At 43.8% G+C, this 11,263-nt stretch overlaps 1 pseudogene; it reads left to right on the top strand.

The window, feature by feature from the left end:
• The first annotated feature begins 576 nt into the window (after positions 1-576).
• The window catches only part of LOC142258969 (uncharacterized), a 48,512-nt pseudogene continuing 37,825 nt past the window's right edge, over positions 577-11,263 (top strand).

Raw genomic sequence — 11,263 nt, 5'->3', positions numbered from 1 at the left:
CTGCAGGTGGAGGTAGGTGCAGGGTATTATATATCTAGTGTGCGGCTCTGCAGGAGGAGGTAGGTGCAGGGTATTATATATCTAGTGTGCGGCTCTGCAGGTGGAGGTAGGTGCAGGGTATTATATATCTAGTGTGCGGCTCTGCAGGAGGAGGTAGGTGCAGGGTATTATATATCTAGTGTGCGGCTCTGCAGGTGGAGGTAGGTGCAGGGTATTATATATCTAGTGTGCGGCTCTGCAGGAGGAGGTAGGTGCAGGGTATTATATATCTAGTGTGCGGCTCTGCAGGTGGAGGTAGGTGCAGGGTATTATATATCTAGTGTGCGGCTCTGCAGGTGGAGGTAGGTGCAGGTTATTATATATCTAGTGTGCGGCTCTGCAGGTGGAGGTAGGTGCAGGGTATTATATATCTAGTGTGCGGCTCTGCAGGAGGAGGTAGGTGCAGGGTATTATATATCTAGTGTGCGGCTCTGCAGGTGGAGGTAGGTGCAGGGTATTATATATCTAGTGTGCGGCTCTGCAGGTGGAGGTAGGTGCAGGTTATTATATATCTAGTGTGCGGCTCTGCAGGTGGAGGTAGGTGCAGGGTATTATATATCTAGTGTGCGGCTCTGCAGGTGGAGGTGTGTGGAGATTCCCCATTACTGGGCTCAGGCTCCATACACATTAGATGCTGGGGGAGAACAATCGCTCTATAGAAGAGAATTCTCCTGATTGCCCCGTGAAGGATGGATATGGACAGGGACAAGATGGCGGAGAGGATATTACACCTCACCCTAGAGATCCTCTTCCGGCTTACTGGAGAGGTGAGAGATTCTGATGACGTCACATTACATCATTCTTATCTATGGGAATAACAGATGGACAGAACTGGAGAGGTGAGGACTCTGGAAATGTCTGGAGTGAGATTTATTACTGTGTCTCTCCATAACCAGGATTACACAGTAGTGAAGAAGACCTCTAGTGAGCGCTGTCAGGCCCCTGTGTCTGAGGGATGGGGAAGACCCCTGAGCCCAATCACGGGGCCTCCACCTCACCCCCCGATACATGAGGACATCAATGACCAGAAGATCCTAGAACTCACCTACAAGATGATTGAGCTGCTGACTGGAGAGGTGACACTGCTGGGAATGCTGGGACATTATACAGTAACGCTATGAAGGGATCGGGGGTGACGGTATCATTGTATGTGTCAGGTTCCTATAAGGTGTCAGGACGTCACCGTCTATTTCTCCATGGAGGAGTGGGAGTATTTAGTAGGACACAAAGATCTGTACAAGGACGTCATGATGGACGTTCCCCAGCCCCTCACATCACCAGGTAATAGACAGGACTAAATACACACGGCCTATAATTATCTGTATGTAAGGAATGAATTCAGTCCCTGTATGTGTCTCCTCCAGTTCTATCCAGTAAGAGGACAACACCAGAGAGATGTCCCCGTCCTCTTCTCCCACAGGACTGTAAACATGAAGATCCCGATGTTCCTCAGGATCATCAGGTAGATGGAGAGAAGGTGCCATGAAATCTCCCTATGATGTGTAGACGGCTGTGAAGGTCTTGTGCTCAGTCTTGTTTTATCCTCCAGTATTATATGTGTTATACTTGTGTAATGAGAGCGGTGGAGATGGCCGGATTAGAGCTGATCATAGATGGGACTTCTCCATCTGTCTGTGACTTTTACAATATTTGTTTCAGGGGGAAGATCTGCCCCATAATAATACTACAGAGACATATGTGAGGGGTGATGAGCGGAGTAAAGAGGAGATTCCTACAGATAACCGCCCAGGTGAGTAGTGACTACTAAATGCAGAGAAGTCACAGATTCTTCTCAGTCACCGGCTGTGGCTGCTTTATCACGGTTGTAGTCTGGCCATATCAAATGGTCACCATTCTGCTGCTAGACCACCACATGCTCCTCCACCCAAAACTGTCCCCATTATTTTGGGCATTGGACGCCCTTCTGTTGGAGTGAGATCTGTATCAGGCAGATCTTACAGGAAGGATCCACCCTATCCCTTGAAATTAAATGATGTTAACCCTTAGCTGCCCAGATCTCTAATCTACAAAGCCAAATGACAGCGTATGTAGAATGTGCAGACAACTTAGAAAATCATGGGAAGAAGAATCTAATCTGTATGGTGGACCCCTAAGAGAAAGCGGAGGGTAATGATGCTGGTGACGTCCTAGATTCTTAGTTTGGTGCCGTGTTCTCCAGGTGAATAAAGATTGATTGCTCTCAGTGGGAGAAACAAAATAATAATCTTGTAGTTGATGAAGAGACCTCAGTAGTCTGGAAAGCTTGCTTTGTAACATCATTTATTATATTTTTGTTCACGATTAAAAGGTATCATAACTACAAGATTCAGTGGCAGACATACCATGGTGCAGCCACATCGGGCCTTGAGCGGGAGGGAGCCCAGATCAGCTGAATGCATATGATTATCTTGAGGTGACATGGGCCCCTTCCCTCACCTGTTAGGGACGTGCAGGAGGGAGGATTCATCACCTCTGCAAAAGCTGCCGGCCAAGCAGAGGATGTCTGTGGCTTAGAGCTAGAAAGGAGTTTCCACCCACCAGCTACATCTGCAGCAAAGCAGATAAGCCGCTATATAACAGACCAGGCACCTGCCTCCCCTCATGGTTGGTGAGTTGCCCCCCTTCCTTGTGCACTGAAATTATTTCAAGAGAAAACGGCAGTCGGGCCCCAGGAGGAGGGGAGGCTGCGCCACAAGAGAAGATGGAAGTGCAGGCTCCAGAGAGAAGAACCAGCTGTGCTGGTTACCATATGCAATCATTTACAGAGAGGGTGAGTCCAAGTGTAATGTGTTGCTATCTATCATCTATCTATCTATCTATCTATCTAATATGTTTATATACGTGTCATGTTTATGTATCTCTGCACATATGTGTGTGTGATGAACGTGTATTTATCTGTGTATAATCATCTTCGTATTCACCGATATGTTCATATTATTTCAGCTCCATTACAAGTGTGAATCATGCCGATATGGTGAAGTCACATGTTCACATATAGGTGAATACATACATATAAGGAAGCCTGCTACTCTCTTTTTTTTATTGATGGAGTGTGTATGTGCAGTATCTCGGGTCACACTACACTCTGAGCCAGAAGTCTTTTACAATTAAAGCCTATAGAGCCTCTTTCTGTTGCTCCATAGACTTGTAAGTAACTTTTAGATCCAGCAGAGCACAGTGTGACCTTAAGATACTGGAATGTGGTGACATTACTGAGAAGAGGAGCAGAACAGCGCTGGACACCACAGATACAGTAGAGCGGTGATCTCACTGAGAAGAGGAGCACAACAGTGCTGGATACCAGAGATATGGGAAAGCAGTGATGTCACTGAGAAGAGGAGCAGAACAGCACTGGACACCAGAGATACGGGAGAGCAGTGATGTTACTGAGAAGAGGAGCAGAACAGCACTGGACACCAGAGAGAGCGGCGGTGACATCACTGAGAAGAGGAGCAGAACAGCGCTGGCCACCAAAGATATGGGTAAGCAGTGACGTCACTGAAAAGAGGAGCAGAACAGCACTGGATACCAGAGAGAGCGGCGGTGACGTCACTACGAAGAGGAGCAGAACAGCGCTGGACACCGGAGAGAGAGCAGCGGTAGGTGAGTATATTATGACACTACGTGCATAAGCACACATTCCATCAGTAAACAAGTTAGTGGGGGCTTCTGTAATGATGTCTATGGTGCGGCTGTTTTTTGTTGTATTTCCTCTGTTTCTCTGATGTCATATAGAGCGCTGCTTAAAAGGATCCAGCCAGCGTATACATGTCACCCATGGATTGAGCAGCTTGTATCAGACATCACATCTATATGACTAGTATTTGATGCGTCTCAGTCCCAGACATCTATTAAAGTGTTCTTTCTCCTCTGAATCTCCTCAGCACTTTAGGGTCACATATACCTGGCTGTGATCATACAGCCTTTGCCTGGTACAGGCTGCCCATGGCTCATGGGTCTCATCTGTCAGGGTCACATATACCTGGCTGTGATCATACAGCCACTGCCTGGTACAGCCTGCCACGGCTCATGGGCCTCAGCTATCAGGGTCACATATACCTGGCTGTGAGCATACAACCACTGCCTGGTACAGCCTGCCACGGCTCATGGGTATCAGCTATCAGGGTCACATATACCTGGCTGTGATCATACAGCCACTGTCTGGTACAGCCTGCCACGGCACATGGGTATCAGCTATCAGGGTCACATATACCTGGCTGTGATCATACAGCCACTGCCTGGTACAGGCTGCCACGGCTCATGGGTATCAGCTATCAGGGTCACATATACCTGGCTGTGATCATACAGCCACTGCCTGGTACAGGCTGCCACTGCTCATGGGTATCAGCTATCAGGGTCACATATACCTGGCTGTGATCATACAGCCACTGCCTGGTACAGGCTGCCACTGCTCATGGGTATCAGCTATCAGGGTCACATATACCTGGCTGTGAGCATACAACCACTGCCTGGTACAGCCTGCCACGGCTCATGGGTATCAGCTATCAGGGTCACACACCCCTGGCTGTGATCGTACAGCCACTGCCTGGTAGAGGCTGTCCACGGCTCATGGGTCTCAGTTGTCAGGGTCACATATACCTGGCTGTGATCATACAGCCACTGCCTGGTACAGCCTGCCACGGCTCATGGGTCTCATCTATCAGGGTCACACATACCTGGCTGTGATCATACAGCCACTGCCTGGTAGAGGCTGTCCACGGGTCATGGGTCTCGGCTTTCGGGTTCCCTATAAAGGAGTTGTGTGAAATAATACATGTACTGTAAAGACATTGTCTGGCAAAAGGATCTAATAGGGGCTCAATTTTGTAAAACTAATTAAATTATTCACACCTGCAGTCACCCTCCTGGATCCAGCGCTGCCGTCCTGTGGTCTGTGACATATAATTATGTCACTGTTCTACCAGACACAGGACCGCTACAGCTTGTGATAGGCTGCAGCGGTCAGGTGACTCTAACTGCAGGCATCAAAAGTGGCAGTGGTCCTATGTCTGATAGAACAGTGACATAATTAATGCTTGCAGAGAGCACAGGACGGCAGCGCTGGATCCAGGAGGGTGACTGCAGGGGAACACAATTTGTTTTGTAATTTTTACAGAATCTGGCCTCCAGGTAATGACCTTGTGTCTGGACAATCCCTTTAATAAACTATAAATCCTTATCTTTGTTGCACCTGACAGCTTTAGTGTTACATTCCCTGACGCTCTACCTCAGCACATCAGACTCTCCACTACCGTGGAAAGCTTCAAGAGGAACCTCAAGACCCACCTCTTCCAACAAGCCTACAACCTACAATAGCCCTCAGCCCAGTAGACCACTGCGCAACCAGCTCTGTCCTCACCTATTGTACTATCACCCATTCCCTGTAGACTGTGAGCCCTCGCGGGCAGGGTCCTCTCTCCTCCTATACCAGTCTGTCTTGTACTGTTAATGATTGTTGTACGTATACCCTCTTTCACTTGTAAAGCGCCATGGAATAAATGGCGCTATAATAATAAATAATAATAATAATAATAATAATGCTTCTGTTTACAATGGCTGCAAACATCACAGCCCAGGTGCCTCATGTGACCGCTGCAGACAATCACTGGCTTCAGACTCTTGAGCTGTATACCACTGAAAAGCTGCAAAACACACACAGTATACGGCTGTGCCATCTCCAGCCAATGTAACTAGAAGAATTGGAGACAGCGCTGAAGCTGCAGCAGATAGTAGCGCGGCAGGACTGGTCTGTGTTATATTCAGATGGTGAATATGGAGCTTCTTTATTGTTTAGATTTGGTAGTTGTGTCCTAGACTAGTAATAAACAATACAGTCTATATGTTTACATAATTTTGTTACAGTGTGAAGGGGGGGACAAGAAAGATTTTTTGCACAGGGGCCCCCTGCAGTTTGTGTCCGCCCCTGACAAGAGTCGTATTGTTTCTCCACTGAGAGCAATGAATCCATCTTCCTAGAATCTCGGCATCTTATTGATGGATCTTCCTTCTCTCCTTCTGATGAATCTGCTGATAGGGGCGTTTTCATCCAAAGTTGGGTAAAGGGTAACTGTAACCTACGAGGTAATAATAATAATAATAATAATACGTTTCTATAGCGCCAACATATTCTGCAGCGCTTTACAATTCAGAGGGGACATTTACAGACCATATGAGACAATACAAAATTAAGATATCAGGAGGAGTGAGGGCCCTGCTTGTAAGCTACAGTCTATGAGGAAATAGGGGAGACACAAAAGGTGAATGGGGGGGGGGGGGAAGCTTGAGGTTGGTTAGGATGTAGTACAGTGGGTACATGGAGGCCAGGCAGCCCACCCACATAATTTCCAAAATTTAACCTCTTCACCCCTGGGCAATTTTTCTTTTTTTCCAAGAAGCATAACTTTTTTAACTTTTCAGTCAACATAGACATATAAGGGATTATATTTGCAGGATGAGTTGTACTTTTGAATTATACTATTCATTTTATCATTTAGTGTACTGTAAAATGGTAGAAAAATTCCAAGTTCAGTGAAATTGCAAAAAGTTAGGGGAATTACACAAAGTTTTTAATTTACAATGTTCACTAAATGTTCACATGCTCAGCCTCTGATGGTGAGGAAAGGCTTGTGCTGGGAGGAAGCTGCCAGATGTTACGCCAGTGAGACTTGGTACTCTGATGGTTGACCCCTGGGGTCGGCAATTGGATACTGACAGTCACTAATGTGGTCGTGTGTAGACAGGATGGCTGGTGTAGGCAGGTGCAGTGGATATGGCTAATAAAATAGGTGCAGTAGATATGGCAGGCATAGCTGGTATAGATAGATGTAGCAACTATAGTGGGCACAGCATATACCAGGAAAGAGATCTGTTATCACGCACAGCATAAGACTCAGAAAACAGAACAGGAACTGACAACTAGCAACACGTCTCTAACGATAGACCACGTTGCCCAGGCACCTCCCATAGGGTGAGGATGCCTTAAATACCTAGTGCCTCTCAGCTGTAGGTTGTGAGGCACTTCCGGGTAAGGGCACTTTGGCCCTTTTAAGAATATATAAGCGTGCCCTAAGCGCACTCCCAGGAGACCTTAAACGGGGAAAGGCTGCGGGGACACTGGTAATGGCATTACAAGCTATTTTATATCCTTAAATTTGTATATATTATTATCAATAATTTTCATTCTTGGCAGATGACTGTACCAGGAGAACAGAGGCACAACTGACATCTTCAATTTTAAAATCAGATGACCTTGATATCACACAAGATATAACTGAAGTGAATGCCACTATTCAAGATATGCCATCATCCCTTCACAGCAAAAATCTATCATCTGATTCTTTTAAACAAGTCCTATATTCTGAATCATCACAGACTATTAAGAAAAATAAATGTCACAAAAGCAGTATTAAAAATCAAAGTGATCTTACAGCAAAGAAACCATTTTCAACTTCAGAAAATAAAAAAAATAATAAAAAAGTTCACATAGGGGAGAAAAGATTTTCTTCAAAATCTGTTAGTTTCCAGAAAACTCACACAGGGGAGAAGCCATTTTCATGTTCAGAATGTGGGAAATGTTTTAACTGGAAAACAAATCTTGTTACACATCAGAGAATTCACACAGGTGAGAAACCCTATTCATGTTCAGAATGTGGGAAATGTTTTAACTGGAAAACAAATCTTGCTAAGCATCAGAGAACTCACACAGGTGAGAAACCTTATTCATGTACAGAATGTGGGAAATGTTTTAGCCGAAAATCAAGTCTTGTTACACATCACAGAATTCACACAGGTGAAAAACCTTTTTCATGTTCAGAATGTAGGAGATTTTTTAACCGAAAATTACATCTTGTTTCACATCAAAGAACACACACAGGAGAGAAGCCTTTTTCATGTTCAGAATGTGGGAAATGTTTTGCACATAAATTGCATTTTGTTACACATCAGAGGACTCACACGGGTGAGAAGCCATATTCATGTCCAGAATGTGGGAAATGTTTTACCCAAAATTCAAGTCTTGCTACACATCGGAGAACTCACACAGGCGAGAAGCCTTTTTCATGTTTAGAATGTGGGAAATGTTTTGCACAGAAATCAACTCTTGTTATACACCAGAGAACTCACACAAATGAGAAGCCTTTTTCATGTTCAGAATGTGGGAGATTTTTTAAGCGAAAAGTACATCTTATTTCACATCAGAGAATTCACACAGGGGAGAAGCCTTTTTCATGTTCAGAATGTGGGAAATGTTTTACACATAAATTGCATTTTGTTACACATCAGAGAACTCACACGGGTGAGAAGCCATATTCATGTCCAGAATGTGGGATACGTTTTAACCGAAAATCAAGTCTTGGAAAGCACAAAAGAATTCACACAGGGGAGAAACCCTTGACATGTTTAGAATGAGGGAAATATTTAACACATAAATTATTTTATTTTTGAACATCACAAAACTCACAAAGGTTGAAGCCATTATCATACCTAGAAAAAGATAAATCTTTTACTTGCAAATTATAATTTGTTGCCCACTAAGAGAAATTTACATGGGCTACTAAAAGCCTTTTGGAAGTAGTGTTAATTAAACCATTTAATGCAAGTTTTTTTTACCTCCCTACTAACTCTTCTCTTGTGTAGGTGAAGGAGGTGGGGTGAAGTGATTCTCTCTATTCTTTTATTCGATATTTTGTATTAGATCCTTAGAAACCCATATCCCTTATTTAAGTCTTGCTAATTGGGAAGAGAGCGGCATTTCTAAATTGGCGACTATTTATAGAGATTCTCAGTTAATGTCCTATTTTGTAGATGGTTGAGAAAGTTTGATCACTTTGAAGCTGTCTTTATCAATACCTCCAAGTGAGACATCTCCTTAGTACAGAATCTGACATTGGGTACAATTCACCTCCTCTTTCTCTATATAGACTTTTTCAAAAAGGGAATATAATATTAAAGGGGTCTCAATTTTATATAGTTTTTTTAAACTCCCTGTTGGAAAATCTGAAGTTGTCATACGTGATAAAATGGGAGCAAGAGCTATCTTTTACATTCTGCCCTCAACAATGGTGGCCGTCTCGGAATGGACTTATAGGACCTCAGCTTGTATAAATCACCTGGGACAAATTATATAAAATATACAAGGTGGTATCTGTTTCCAGGCAAATTGGCTCACATGTTCCCTGATTATTCCCCTTTCTGTTGGAAAGGCTGTCTTCCGAAAGGCACGCTGGGGTATATATGGTGGTCCTATCCTAAAGCTATGATATTTTGGGTTTGGGAGCAGGTGATTTATCTAATTTCATCTGTAACTGGTCTTAGTGTAATTATGGAAGCTGCACTGGCAATCTTGAATATAGGACTTGATAACTTCCCTGAAAATGTGAAACCTGTTATTGCTGATATACTTACCTCGGCCAGACGATGTCAGGCTATAAAGTGGAAACTCCCTTCAGTTCCCCGGTTGAGGAGCTTGTCTGGAAAATTAATCATCATTTTCATTATGAATTTACACTTGTCCATAATATAGAGAAGAGAAAACAAATTCAGAGAAATTGGGGCATTTGGGCATTTTCTTCATATTCTATTTGTCTTATGGGGTGTTGATCTATATGTATTTGGATTATTAATTCCTATGTATAGAATTGACCAGATTGGTGTTCTTCCCCTCCCCCCTCGCTTTTTATTTTTTTTTTCTTTTTCCTTATACCATATGTTGCTTTGTTGTGGCTGTTAATACTATCGTAGTGTTACACCTATTGTGATATGTATTGATTGTTGTTATGTGAAAAATTTAAATATATATTGAAAAAAAATCACATGGGAAGAAACTATAAATATGACAAACTGAACAAGAAAACAAAAAAGAGACAGTAAAAGTAAAGAAAAAATGGAAAGCTTGTTAGAAGTTACATTAGAATTATAATATATACAGTTACTAATAGACATCTGTTTTCTAAAAATCAAATAAAGAGCAATATTCCATGTGCATTTATCATTTCACATTGTTATATATTTATATATTCACTATATGGAGAAGAATATTGCAAACCTCCCCCCAAAATACCCAACCTTCCTCCTCCCTCTTCTTCCTAACTCCCAATCTCAGCGATCTGCCATTCATTACAGTTACGGGTGCTCTACACGCTGCGATATCGCTAACGATTTATCGTCGAGGTCACCGTCTTTGCGATGCACATCCGGCGTCGTTAGCGACATCGCAGCGTGTGACACGTACGAGCGACCTTAAACGATCGCAAAACAAACAAAAATTGTTGGTTTTGGAGAGGTCGTCCAAAAACCAACTATCGTTGTCTGCTTAGTAGCGATGTTGTCCCTCGTTCCTGCGGCATCACACATCGCTACGTGTGACACCGCAGGAGTGACGAACATCTCCTTACCTCCATCCACTGGCAATGCGGAAGGAAGGAGGTGGGCAGGATGTTACGTCCCGCTCATCTCCGCCCCTCCGCTTCGATAGGATGGCCGCTTAGTGACGTCGCGGTGACTTCACTGTGACGCCGAACGCACCTCCCCCTTGAAGGAGGGATTGTTCGGCGGTTACAGCGACGTCGCTGCACAGGTATGTGCGTGTGACGCTGCCGTAGCGATAATGTTCGCTACGGCAGTGATCACATATCGGCCGTACGACGGGGGCTGGTGCTATCGCGCTCGACATCGCCAGCAAATGCTAGCGATGTCACAGCATGTAAAGCACCCTTTAATTTCAGTGCACATTCTCCATATCTGAACAATGTCTGTAACTTCTCTATACTACAATAAACATGTTCATATTACAAATTACTATTTACATCGACCTGTTCCCTCATTACGGCATTACATATCTTAGATACAATACTATTATTACTGCAATTTCTCACTGACTTTGTTAATCCCGTTTCGTCGGAGGGTCATCTGAATCCATCTAAATGTTATCAATTTATATGGAAGAATCAATAATCGTCCTACCGCAGTTTTCCCACGCGTGTTTAGTGTCAGCTCTTCTATATGCCTTTATGTAAATCCTTGGTGTCTCCGACCAAACCTGCAGAATATGATTTTACAATTGTAATAACTTTACTCCAATAAAGTATTTATAATCCACAGCCTGTGTATAAGATCCGCAACTTCCGCTCAGCACTTCCCACATTTTGCCTCTGTACGTATGCCGACCTTGTGGAGGAACAGAGGGGTCATATATCCCCTATGGATGATTTATAGATCTGACAGTCTA

Source organism: Anomaloglossus baeobatrachus (assembly GCF_048569485.1).
Source record: "Anomaloglossus baeobatrachus isolate aAnoBae1 chromosome 5 unlocalized genomic scaffold, aAnoBae1.hap1 SUPER_5_unloc_2, whole genome shotgun sequence".
Taxonomy (NCBI): domain Eukaryota; kingdom Metazoa; phylum Chordata; class Amphibia; order Anura; family Aromobatidae; genus Anomaloglossus; species Anomaloglossus baeobatrachus.
This window is presented reverse-complemented; position numbering and strand designations above follow the sequence as displayed.